At 46.6% G+C, this 13,562-nt stretch overlaps 1 protein-coding gene across 9 annotated transcripts in view; it reads right to left on the minus strand.

Moving 5' to 3' along the window:
- NR6A1 (nuclear receptor subfamily 6 group A member 1) overlaps nt 1–13,562 on the minus strand; it is a 187,384-nt gene that overhangs the window by 40,342 nt on the left and 133,480 nt on the right. The window lies entirely within an intron of this gene.

Raw genomic sequence — 13,562 nt, forward strand, 5'->3', positions numbered from 1 at the left:
AAAAGTGGCCAAGAGAGATTGCATCACATTTACATCATCAGAATCCAGCACCATGATAATACCATAGCAGAGAGAGATGCTGGCCTCCTTCTCAAGTAACGCAAAGGAAGGAGTTGAAATGAGTAGTGAAGGTTTCTTAACTGTACTAATATTATCTGCACCCAGACCACAATAATCCAAGAGCTAGGCTTCTCATCAGTTTCAGTTTCCAAGGGGCAACAGAATAACGGATTACGAGAAGTGATTCATTACCAGCTAATACTTGGGTTTCTCCTTCCACTCCCAGGCCTGAAATCTTCAGTAACATGTTAAATCTCGACTTTCCAGGAATCCCATTTGCAACCATAATAAACAAATAAAGCATTTCATTTCAATTTCAATTTTAGATTATTTCAGGGGAGATCAAGACCAAGAATTCTAATATGATCTGGTGGTGAGAAGGAGGAAGTAATACAGAGCAAAGTCTACGATTCCTTAAAAAAAACCCCACAGAAGTGCCCCATTCGCCCAGTAAGTTAATTTAACAAAAAAATTATACAAATGTAAGGGGAAGGCTGGCACCTTACTGAAACTTAGTGTGTTTTTTGGTACCAAAAGAAAGGGGGAGGGCCAATGAGCTATCAAGACCCTGAGTCTGACAGTCCCCAGGGCCAATGGGGAAAGGCCAACACTCAGGCCAGCAGCCTGACTGACAAGGCAGGCAGGCCAATGAGGGAGCCTGGAGCTGCCTGGCCAGAAGGGCTGAGCTAAGGGGAGAGCAGAGCCAGCGAGAACCAGAGGAACAGTCCAGGGAGCTGAGCTGGAGGCTGAGTAACAGCAGTGCTGAAGCACAGTGGAGCTGGAGCAGTCCAGAGCCAGATGCAGTGAGCAGCTGGGAAGCACAAGGGGGACCCTGGCAGAGGGCCGGCCCAGTGCCGGGAGGAGCTGCCAGCCAAGAAGTCTTGCAGGCCGGACCTGGAGAGGGATCATAACTAGGGCCCTACCAAATTCACGATTTCAGCTATTTAAATCTGAAATGTCAGTGTTATAATTGTAGGGGTCCTGACCCAAAGAGGAGTTGGGGGGGGTCGTGGTACTGCTACCCTTACTTCTGTGCTGCTGCTGGCAGTGGCGCTGCCTTCAGAGCTGGGCAGCTAGAGAGCAGCAGCTGCTGGTCGGGAGTCCAGCTCTGAGCAGAGCCGGCGCCAGCAGCAGTGGCACAGCAATAAGGACGGCATGGTATGGTATTGCCACCGCCACCCTTACTTCTGCGCTGCCGCCTGCAGAGCTGGGCCCGTCACTCTCCGGCTGCCCAGCACTGAAGGCTGGAGCACAGCAGTAAGGACGGCATGGTAGGGTATTGCCACCTTTACTTCTGCGCTGCTGCTGATGGGTGCTACCTTCAGAGCTGGGCACCCAGCCAACAGCCACTGCTCTTCAGCTACCCAGCTCTGAAGTCAGTGCAGAAGTAAGGGTATCAATACCGCGACACTCCTAAAATAACCTTTTGATGACCCCTGCAACTCCCTTTTGGGTCAGGACCCCCAAATTGAGAAATGCTGGTCTCCCCCCATGAAATCTGTATTGTATAGGGAAAAGCACACAAAAGACCAGGTTTCATGGAGGGGAGACCAGGTTTCAGTCTGTGATGTGGTTTTCATGGCCGTGAATTTGGTAGGGCCTTAATCATAAGCCCAACGGAGGAGCTGACGCTGGGGGGAAGGGCCCTGTCACTTAGAGCCTGAGGATGTTTGACCTGCAGGGTCCCTGCAGCCAGAGCCGACCCTTGGGTACGGTGAATTGGGGCGACCGCCCCGGGCCCCACGCGTTGGGGGGGGCCCTGCGGGCGGGGAGGCGAGGCGGGAGGGGTAGGGAGACAAACGGCATGCAAGGTGGGCGGGGGGGGGGGGGGCAAGAAGGAGCCCACCTACCAGAACCTCCCACTCCCCCAGCAGATCCCACTGATCAGCGCCTCCCCCTCCCTCCCAGCCCCTACCGCCTGCTGTGGATCAGCTGTTACGCGGCATCAGGAAGTGCTGGGGGTGAGGAGTCAGGGCCAAGCTCGCTTGGAGGAGGAGGTGGAACTGGGCAGGGAAGAGGCGAGGTGGTGTGGGGCTTTGGGGGGAGGAGGGGAGTGAGGGCGGGGCCTGGGTGGAGCCAAGGGGAGCACCCCCTGGCAGTTAGGTCCCGAGTTTCTAATGTCTCGGGCCCCGCACCACCCTAGGGACGGTCCTGCCTGCAGCACATGTGAGGAACAGACACTGAACTTCCCCTATGCTCCAGACAGGTCTGGTTTTGGTTTCCCCATGCCCACAGAGTGGGATTACTGGTTTTCTTTAACCTTACCCTTTTTTCCTTATTTTTTTAATTGATTGCTGTTTAATAAATTGTATTGCCTTTGAACTACACCTCTACCCCGATATAACGCTGTCCTCAGGAGCCAAAAAAGTCTTACCGCATTATAGGTGAAACCACGTTATATGAAACTTGCTTTGATCCACTGGAGTGCGCAGCCCTGCCCCCACAGAGCACTGCTTTACTGCGTTATATATGAATTTGTGTTATATCAGGTCGCATTATATCGGGGTAGAGGTGTATATGCAATGATCAGTGGGTCAGGGAAGCGTCTAGAGTGGAGAGAGTACCCTGGAGTGGGGACATCCGAGCCCCTGTTCTAAGTGACCACAACAAGATTAGGTGTCGAGCCCCCCAGGAATTCTGGGCCCAGCCTTGTCGGGTTTACAAGGACTCTGCCACACAGGAGAGTGGAAGGGGAGTCCTCAAGGTCAGGCAGACCTCTGGGTAAAGAGAGTGGGAATGGGGACTCAGACCCTTCCGCTAGCCAATTCCACCAGGGTAATGTATAAGCCAGGAAAGTTCCCCACAATAGTGGGACAATTCCCCCGCTTACACGAGGGCTTGTAAAATAAATTGCAGTTTGGATTCTGGAAAGTGATTATTTTACATTGCAATAACTGTCCTTCTTTATAATACCCTAATCATGTCACAAAAATGTAATTTTTCTTTATTCCACACTCAACATTACTGCAGAATTTAAACCACCATACTTCAGTGTCAAAATGAGAGACTTCATGGCTTCCCGTGATCCCATTTCATGTGTTTCTTTTAACTGTAGTTAATAAAGAACAGAGTTGAGATCAAAGGCTTGAGTGACACATTTCCTTACTAATGTGGTCCATGGATATTGTATTACCTCCAAGATCCATATTTTATTTCCAATTTTATCTTTGTTTAAATGAAAACTTTCTGCTCAATATTGGATATTAACAGTAAATGTGTGCTACATATTAGGAAAATGCCAATACCTGTCCAAAGCTTGGAAGAAAACACAAGTTTATAACAGATTAATTCTGACAATGATGGATTTCAGATTCTCATGCAGACTCAAGGCACGACACTGGGGAGCATTAGCACATCAATTGAAATACTATGCTGTGTCTTTTACTTCTCCTACAGATTGCTCCTCCTCTCTGAGGTACTGTGCTAGTAGCACTACGAGGGCAGCAGCACTACCCCTTAGTTCAACAGTAGTGTAAGAGGAGAGGACAGCACTCGGAAAAGCGATACAGCACAGACTGAGTGCAAACGGCAGCACTACTGTGCACAGGGCAACCAGTGTATGCAGAACCATGCCTGGGGTGGAGTGGGTAGCTTGGTAAGCATGACAGGCTTGCTTCAGTGCTCAGGTTTCCATATGGCAGAAATAAATCAGTGTGACTGAGGTGGAGGTGGCTGGCAGAAGCCAAATTGGACTTCCACATGGAAAGCTTTGCTCTAAGTCAACTGACATGATCAGAGAGCGAAAGCAGAGAAAATTTGGCCAACAGATACACATTGATCTCTCTGCTATATAAACATGAATGGTTATAGCTTGTGTTTTGTTCAGGCAGGTATGAGACACCAGAAAGATGGGGTTGTCTCTGTTTTACCCCAGGAGTATCAGCAAAAGCTTTGCTGTGCAACTGACACACAAGAATCCAAATGAACATTATACAAATGATGATAAGGTTAAGACACAAAGAAAAAAATCCAGTCAATTCCCTTTACAAATCTTAATGAGAGCCTTTTGGATGAAAAAAATGTAAATTGTACTACTCCCAGCAATAGGAGCTGTCATATTAAATTTGGTATCTTAAGACGGTAATATTCCCACTGAGACAGAATAGGGCTGATGCACGGCTCAGGAAGGATCGCAGTGGGCATGTAGTAATTTTCATAGACAGAGATGTCAAACTGAAAGGAAAATAAAGTAAATGATGGCTAAAGCAACTGACTTTGTTAACCTAGATGTATTCTCATTATCTCGTATCTACACAGTTAGACCTAAATCTTGCTTCACATTAGAAGTCGGTTGTCCTTAAAATAATTCCATCAACTTGTATGTAAAGCCTTTTTCTGCAGAAGGTCCCTACCAGGGCCAAATATGCTTTAACTCTTGTCATCCCATGCAAATCATGTACACAACAGATTTTTAACCATACAATTTTTTTCTTGTTATACACAAACTGAATTTAAAAAATAGATGTTATTCAAGTATGTTCAGAGAGGAAGTACAGAGTTGAACTGGAGTATGTTTAAACTGTTACCGTTTTCAAATTATAATTTAATCACACCAAACCTTCAGTTTGAGCAAGTGTAAAATATTCAGAGCAAATCTTTTTTTCCCACTGAATTAGAGAAATATAGTCTCCTGTAAGTAGGAGCCTTTTCACATAAAAAGTCCCCATCTCTTCAATTGTGTTGCTAAGGCCCTGAAATTAAAGACTCAAATGGGGGTGGCTCAACTGGAATTGAAAACAGGTGCAAGTGAAATTTGTTTTCTAAATAGTGTTTACAGTGAATAAAGAAATAGGATTTGCCATTTCATTGTACATAACAGCAAACAAGCATGTTTTGTGACCACACCTCCAGTTCAGGAAGAGCAGCTCCAAGAATGAAAGGTAACAGGGGACACATTTTAAAATGTTTCCCACCGGGAACATACTGTAACTCAGCCTGGGTTTAGTTTCTTCTTGATAATCAGCTTAGCACTGTGCACAGGAGAGCAGGCATCGGAGCTCACTTATACACAGATTCTATCAGCATCCAAAGCAATCGCCCGTTATATTTTTGATCCTCATAAGGTGGATACTGCCAGTTCTTCCTGAGCCAAACGTGGATCACTAAGGAACAGAGGCCACACACACACACACACACACATTTCATTTTGTTTTTGTTTTTACAAAAAGTCCCAGCAGTGTCTATTCATTCTCTTGCTGCTGCTTCGTTCAAATAAATTATCTTAGTCCCAAAGTCTTTCTGCTTTCCTTTAAGTGTTTACATATTACAAGAGGATCTTTGCCTGTAAACCCCCTCACTTAATTTTAATTAGTGAATGGAAAAACAAATGTAAGATGGATGTTTGTCCTGCCTTTTGAACTACTTACATTTCTGGGTGTCCAACTGAGACTGTTTGATGGCCCCTTTGCTGAAATCATGGGGAAAAAGTGTGGTAAATGAGTATTAAACATTGCTGAACTCTAACCACTGCTCCCACAGTCTAACCCCATAACTGCTGAAGCCGTATTTGTCACAGCCAGTCCTGAGTATGCTACCGGGGAAGCGGGGGAATCATTTGCAATCTATCCCAATTTGGGTCCTGTAAATCCCTCATTAATCCAGCTTCCAGCTGTCGTAATTCAGCATCTCCAGTAGGCACAGAATTCAGCAGCTGGGCTTTTCAGCACACATTTGTTAGTGCAACTGGCTCAGGTTAGTTTATGAGTTTGATCTTTGCAAGATTCCATCCTCTCTCATTTCATTGGCATTAGCTCACTCCTCTCCTTCCATCTTCAAATGGCCTTTGTGTGTTCCACATGTACTGACTATATCCCATGCTCCTCAGCTGGGGAATTGGACTCTTTTTATTCAGAATATACAGCGCTACGATATCAGGGTCAGATCTGAAGGATCAAGTTAAAAGCTGCTTGTTTGATTTGGCTTCTATTCCACCATAGATCCCAAGGCCAGAAGGGAGCACTGTGATCATCTAGTCTGACTTCCAGTATAACACAGGCCGGAGACCTGCCCCAAATCATTCCCATGGGAGATCTTTTAGAAAAACATCCCATCTTGATTTTAAAATCGTCAGTGACTGAGAATCCACCATTACCCTGGGTAAATTGTTACAATGGTTAATTATGTTCACTGTTAAAGATTTATGACTTATTTCCTGTCTGAATTTGTCTAGCTTCAGATTCCAGACATTGGAATGAGTTAGACCTTTCTCTGCTAGATTGAAGAGCCCATTACTATATATTTGTTCACCCTGTAGGCACCTACAGACTAATCAAGTCACCCCTTGACACCTTTTGAAGTGTTACTAATAGAATAACTAATAGTTAATGTGTACAGTGGGATTGAGATCCAGCACATGGTATTCAGAGTAATTTCCACCTGGAGAATACCTAGAAATTGGGAGTATTTCGGGAGGGACTGGGGCCCTCAACTCCAACTGGTGAGATAGCAGAGAGGGGGCTGGCGGCTTGGGCATTTGTGGACAAATAGGAGTCTGCCACACTGAAAAGGTTAGACCAATGGCCATAAACTATTAGCAGAGAAAGTAGTGATGCCTACAGTTAAGATTGCCTAAAACTCTATTATAAGCCAGTTCTCAGTTGCTTATTCATTTAACCAAGCTAACTGTTCGGACTGAAATTTTCCATGCTTGACCTCTGCCTTAAGCTGATTTTCTTTTTATTTCAACCAAAATGGCTCAGCTGTTTCCGAGTACAATGCTAGTGAAAAATAAGTTGTTTTGCCAGAGCTATAGTTTTTCCAACAGTTTCTTTGAAGAGCTCTATCTCCCCCAGGGTTTGAAAGAGGAACTTTAAATTTGTTGGGAGGATAGTCCTTGAGTCAGAGAAACGTCTTTTATTCTCCCCATGAAAATCCACCCAATTTTGACCAAGACATAAGCCTCTGAAAGCTGCGATTTGCAGATGCTCAGTAGATTTTGTTAGACTCTCTGCCAACGCCTGTGAACATTCCATTCACTAGGATGACCATATTTTCCCAACGGGAAAATGGGACACCAAACGGGTCAACCCAAGACCCCCTGCGCTCCTGTGCGGGGCCAGCCCAAGTCCTCACTGCCTCCCGCTTGTGCCGGCCTGAGGTCTTCCCACCCCTGCCAGTGCGGGGCCAGCCAGAGTCCCCCTCTGCCCACCTGTATGTGGGGCCACCTGAGGCCCCACTCTCTCACCTGCGCACAGGGTCAGCCCTAGCCCTCCTGCCCCAGGCTGGCCGAGGTCCCCCCTCTCCCTCCAGCACGCAGGGCCAGTCCAAGACCCCCTGCCATCCTCCCAGAGTCCCCCTCCCCTCAGTGGCCTCCCACACCACATGCAGGGCTGGTTCTAGCCCCCCTGCCACACTCTCGTACCTGGGGCTGGCCGGCCTGAGTTGCTCTCCCTAGCCTTCCCTCCAGTGCAGCGGCTCGCCCCTGCCCTTCCCCAATAGGGATCACATCCAACTCATAGGCGTGCGCAGCCCATTTCATTAGGGTGTGCACCCAGGGAGCCCCGTCCTAGCCCCACCCCCATCCACTCCCTCCTACTTCCCGCTCCCTGACTTTCCCCCTCAGAACCCCCAACCCCCCCTGCTCCTTGTCCCCTGACTACCCCCCTAGCACCTTACCCCCTACCTGTCCCCTGACTGCCCCGACCCTTATCCATACCTCCACCCCCAGACAGACCCCTGGGACTCCCACGCCTATCCACCCCCTGACAGGACCCCCAGAACTCCCAACCCATACAAACCCCCCGCTCCCTACCTGCCCGCCCCAACCCCTCTCCACACCCCTGCCTCCTGACAGCCCCCCCAGAACTCCCGACTCATCCAACCCCCCCTGCTCCCTGACTGCCCCCTCCAGAGACCCCCCCCTACCAGTTACTAAATATTGGTAAACGTCGATTTCACTATACAGAGACAAACCAAGGAAAAATATTTCCATTGACAATAACTGAAATTTACACGTGGGCAATTGACTGGATTTTTTTCTTTGTGTCTTAACCTTATCATTTGTATAATGTTCATTTGGATTCTTGTGTGTCAGTTGCACAGCAAAGCTTTTGCTGAAATTTACACGTGGGCAAGGTAAGAAAAATACTGCTTCAGAATGTAAGAGTTTGATTTAAGGATATTTACTTTGTCAACATCACATGTCAAAATATCCAATTTCTGCTTTAACTTTTTGAATCTCAACATCTGTTATTAAATAGTTATTGTTTGACGCCCTCCCTTAATTCGTCACAAGTATGAAAATTTAAATAAATAAAAAAAATCAATATTATCCATTGAACTTATAAAAAAATAAAGCCCAATTCTGCCAAGGCTATTTATGATATAGTCTTCATTAAAGTGATCAAATTACTTGTTCTACGAGACAGACTGTGAGTCGAGGCAGAGGAACTCAGGTGCAGAAGGACTTTCTCTTCTCTTTAAAAACACTGGACTTGGACCTAGGTCCAGAGTTCCATTCCTGGCTCTGCCACATATTTCCTAGGTAACAGTGGGGACGATCATATCGCATATGCACAAAGGTGCTAATCAAGATTGCAGGAGCAACCTTATTTCTGGCATTTCCCAACTCCAATGCATGACTTTGCAACCTTAACATTCTTTTAATGTATTTTTTTTAAATGTCATATATACGTACTGATTTAAAGTCAGATTAAGGTATTGAGCAGTATTTATTTATATTGTGGTAGCACCTAAGAGCCCTAGTCATGAACTAGGACCCCACTGGACCAGGTGCCGTACAAAAACAGAACAAAGAGGCAGGGCCTGCCCCAAAGAGCTTCAGTTTAAGTAGAGATAGTTAACAGTAGTGGGAACCAGGATCCTAGGGCAGCCAAGGTGTTACTGTTTTTCTCAGGAGGGGAAGGGGAAACAGAATGGCCTCGGTGCCACCTTCCCCTCTTCCCCGGTCAAGTTGGAAGGTGAAGCCAGGGAGCAGAGCTGCTGAGGCTACTGCCCCCTTCCTCTGAGAGAAGACAGCAAGCCGGGAAATGGAGTAACTTTAGGGCTGTTGCTCCTTTAAGTTGTGTCGGGGGAGGGAGGGGGGCGGCGGGAGGGGGGGAGAGAGAACAGAAGCAAAGTGGCCTAGGTAGCAGGATTCTATTTCAGCAGGACCAGAGGCGCCCAGGAGCCATTGGTGCTTTCAAGATGGGATCAGAGCAGCTGGAGCCGTAAGGTAGGGGGAGCCAGCATGACCCGGCAAGTGGGTGAATAGGAGTGCACGTGCTGGTGGGCTCATGCAGGTGGTTGGCTAAGACAGTGGATGAGGATGGATGGCAGAAAGTGAGTGGGGGATAAACTAAAAGTGGGGGAAGGGTGAGAAGTGGAGCAAAGAAGGGAGAATAAAGGAGAGAGAAAATATAGGGAAAGAGGCAGAACAAAAGGGCGGGGAAGAAAGGCGGTAAAGGGATGAAGAGAACAGGAGGAGGACTGGAGGGAATGGCGTGCACTCCAAACAATGCAGAGAAACAATCCAGCACGATGCATGCTAAGAAAGGAAGCATAGCCAAGGCAAGAAGGGCAGAGAAGACGCAACAAATGGGAGAGGACTTTGTAAATGCGGAACTGTACTTTATTTATCTGCCAACGAGCCACACAGAAACGTCAATGCCTTGAAATTACCAAGATGTGGTTTTGGGGCCATGGTAATCAAAGATTTTTCTTCTGTGCTAATGGTTTTGGTCCTTGGACGAGTTGTTACTGAACAAGTTTTTCAAGCCCTGCCTAAGGGCTGGTCTACACTCTGGGGGGGGGGGGGGGGGGGGGAAGAGATTGATCCAAGATACGCAACTTCAGCTACACGAATAGCGTAGCTGAAATTGAAGTATCTTGGATTGAATTACCTGGGGTCCACACGGCGCAGGATCGACGGCCGCGGCTCCCCCGTCAACTGCACTACTGCCGCTCGCTCTGGTGGAGTTCCGGAGTCGACGGTGAGCGCCTTCGGGGATCGATATATCGCGTCTTAACGAGACGCGATATATCGATCCCAGATAAATCGATTGCTACCCACCGATACGGCGGGTAGTGAAGACGTACGGCAGACAGAGGAAGTGCACCAACCACCCTTCTTCATGGGATCCTGACTCCACATCCCCCTCTTCTTCTGGCCCCAGGCACAAGGCGATGGATCAGGACTGAACCCTGGTCACCAAGACCACAGTATTATACTGTAAGGCAGTACCTCAAGAGACCACCTACCTAACTTTATTTTACACCACTCTGGACTCTTAGAATACAGAGGATTTTGAAAGTTTTTAGCACAGATTACAAACAGGAAACACTGTCCAAGTCAGTCAGAGAACACACTGAAAGAGGTGAATACGCTAATTCAGTTGCTTGACCATTCCTAAACCAACAGCTCTTCATCAGATGCAACAGAATTGTGAGAAAGTGCTTCATATGGCTGTAAGCGAAGGACAGGGGGAGTGTGGCAATGCTCTAAGAGCTCAATAGTAAGAGAGGGGAGGCACAAACAGAACTTTGGAATGCTATCGAACTAGAGAGAAGAATGAAATAGTCTAAGACATTGCTTTAAAAAGAGGCTCTGTTTCTTTAGCAGATTTTTTTTTTTATTTTGAGTAGTTCAATTTTGATAAAGAACACAACTAAACCTGTCAAAAAAACAGAGGCAGGCATTAGAGCTAGGACAGCCATTATTCAGGGGTCTCAAACAATTTTTTTGCTGGCCTCAGAGTGCGGCCACCAACTCTTGCTGGTGGTCGCTCTGACAATTTCTCCTAAAATACTTAATTTTAGAAAAAACAGATAAATATGCACATATACATGTCCAAATCATTGTAATTTATTAATGTAGAGGGGTTTTTTTGCAAACTCAATGATAAAAATAATGTACAATTGTTTCTATTCTTTACTGGACCTAAACCGAATAGAAACACAAATAAGATGCTTTGCACATTGTTGTCTTTTGTTTCTTTTGCTTTTTGGTTGCTTTAAAAAAAAAACTTGCTAGGCAGTAAGTCTGCTGTTGCAAGAAGTAATATTTGTATGTTGTTAATATCACTTTTCACAGCAGACGTCTTAGCTGGGAGGCTGTGAAAAGTGATATTAAACATATAAATATCAATTTTCACAGCAGACCTACTCAGCCCTAGCAATCCAGGAGACAAATTAAGCCCTGAATGGGGAGGCAGGTAGGGAGGCCGAGGGGGCCGCAGGGGATGGCTGGGGGGGTGGGGGGTGAGCCAAGGGCCGGCATCCATAGCCAAGGTCCAGGGCCAGAGCCCGAAGCCCCACAACTGGGACCTGCTGCCTGCCACTCCAGGGCTGAAGCCCAAAGCCAGAGCCAGACTGCACCCAAGAAGGTGGGGAACTCACTGACTCCCTGCTTCTCTGACATGTGTGGCTCCAGAGGAGGGCAGGGCCCAATCCCTGCTGGTGGCCCTGGGGGAGGAGCCACTGCTTTCCCCCCTTCTTCTCCCATTCACTGCCCAGGAGGCTGTGACCGCAAGAAAAGCCCCTGGTGGCCGCGTTTGAGAATCACTGCATTACTTCATCATGAAGTAAGTAAAAATATACTGCACAGCTATAATAAAAAAGGAACAAATCCCACTCCTGGAAAACTAAGAAATCTATATTTTCCATCAAGGAAACAGGCAGCTACCATAAGAAATTTAAAAGGGAGGAGTTGGTTTTTATTTGCAGTAAACAGCAAAATTGACCACATCCACTAGGATATGATTTGTAACATAGGGACTTGGGAATCTTTGGCTACATTCGAACAAGGCCCACCTGAACTGCTTGTATTAAGTGTCTGCCAACAACATGTTCTGCTTTGGTGGCTTTTTGTAATTTACCCAGTTTTTCCATTAAAACCCCATTTTCAGGGTTTCTCTCTGTCAGTAAAATTTACTCACAGATTAAACCAGACCACACCAGCTCCCTCTTGTCTTTTGGTATCCAAATGGCTTTTATCTGTTCCACATGTGCAGACTACATCTTGTCAAGGAGATTTGCAAATCATGCCCCTCAGCCTTGGAATTTGATTCTTTTTATTCTGAATAAACAGGGCTATGGTATCACTGTCATAACTTAAGGTTCAACTTAAAAGCTGCTTGTTTGATTAGCTTTTTTAAAATGCTGCCTGGACAGTAATTGCATTTTTAAAAATTGAACACTGACAGCATAATTCAACCACCCAGAATATGTCACCCTGACTGCCAGGTATGCTATGCTTGGAACCAGGGAGTGTATAGGCAGAAGGCTTTTTTGTTTTTACCATTCTTTCAAAAGGTTCGTTTCATTTGTAAGCTACACAAGAGCAGCAATGATGATGATGGGTTACTGGATATGGACATTCCAGTGTTTTGGGAAACGCTAGGGGCCAGATGCTGGGGTGCAGGTTAACTGCACAGAGCATAGGTCAGGGTTAGTGTGCACAGAACCCCTTTGCAGTCCCCTGATCCTGCTGCTCCTCTGGGCCAGGCCACTCGCCCTGCACCGCGGCAAGACATTTTGAGGACTGCTCTAGTTTACAGTAGGCTGCTTTTCAGCCACTTTTATGGCTCAAAACTCACACCCGAATCAGTGTGGGGCAGAGGTCTTCTTTCCTGGTCCCCCTCCTCTCACCACAAGGAATGACCAAGGCCTTGCAGGATCTGGCCCTCAGGTGGTATGGATTGCTGAAGATGAAGTGTATCAAACAAGCAGCAGCAAGACAACCGGAGTCCTGTTGTTCTCATTTGGATGCCGGTAGGTGTCTTCTGGTGGCATGATGGTGTTCGAACTGGCAGATTTTGGAGCAGCTGGAGGCAAGTGTCACCATGGACTCCTGTTCAACCCTGAGAACTACCTAAATACATAGGTAAAACAATACCTCGCTTGTTACTACCACCGAACAGATGGGATCAATGGAAATAATTGTATCCCAGATGGAAAGAGGTGACGCAATGTACACAATTCCAGTGCCAACCACATGAATGTGATCCAGCAAAACACTAGGGATACCATGACATGAGATTCTCACCAAATTTCATAACATCCCACATGAGACGCAGTTCCAGAGGCTAATGCCGTGGGACAAGGATGGAGCTTCAGCCCTTCTTGATTTAAGGTACTTATGTTTGGTCAGGCTCTTAATGCTGCTTATGGGCACACTGAAGTCAAATAACGTATATGCACACACTGATTTGGGGGGAGAGGGGTTGTGGTGAATATGACCAACTTAGGCCTCAGGAGTTGTCAGAGGACGTTAAAGGCTAAGAGATCAATCCTGGAGTTCAGTAATAGGCTCATACTTTTTGATTTGACACAAAGCAAACTCTAGATCTCCCCAAGAGTTGCTGAAGTAGATTCTGTGAGTCCATGTAAAACAGAGCAGTGTCTTGTATCCCATCCCATAATATGCACCACAGAATCCTTGTGAAAGTTATTTGCTGTGCCTGCAAACAGAAAAATTCGGAGGTGGAGAGGGGACATGAGCTTAACAGGACTAGCTAACATAGACTGAAATCACAGCAACTTTTGTCAATACCAAGAGAAACTAG

Source organism: Chrysemys picta, chromosome 18, assembly GCF_011386835.1.
Source record: "Chrysemys picta bellii isolate R12L10 chromosome 18, ASM1138683v2, whole genome shotgun sequence".
Taxonomy (NCBI): Eukaryota; Metazoa; Chordata; order Testudines; family Emydidae; genus Chrysemys; species Chrysemys picta.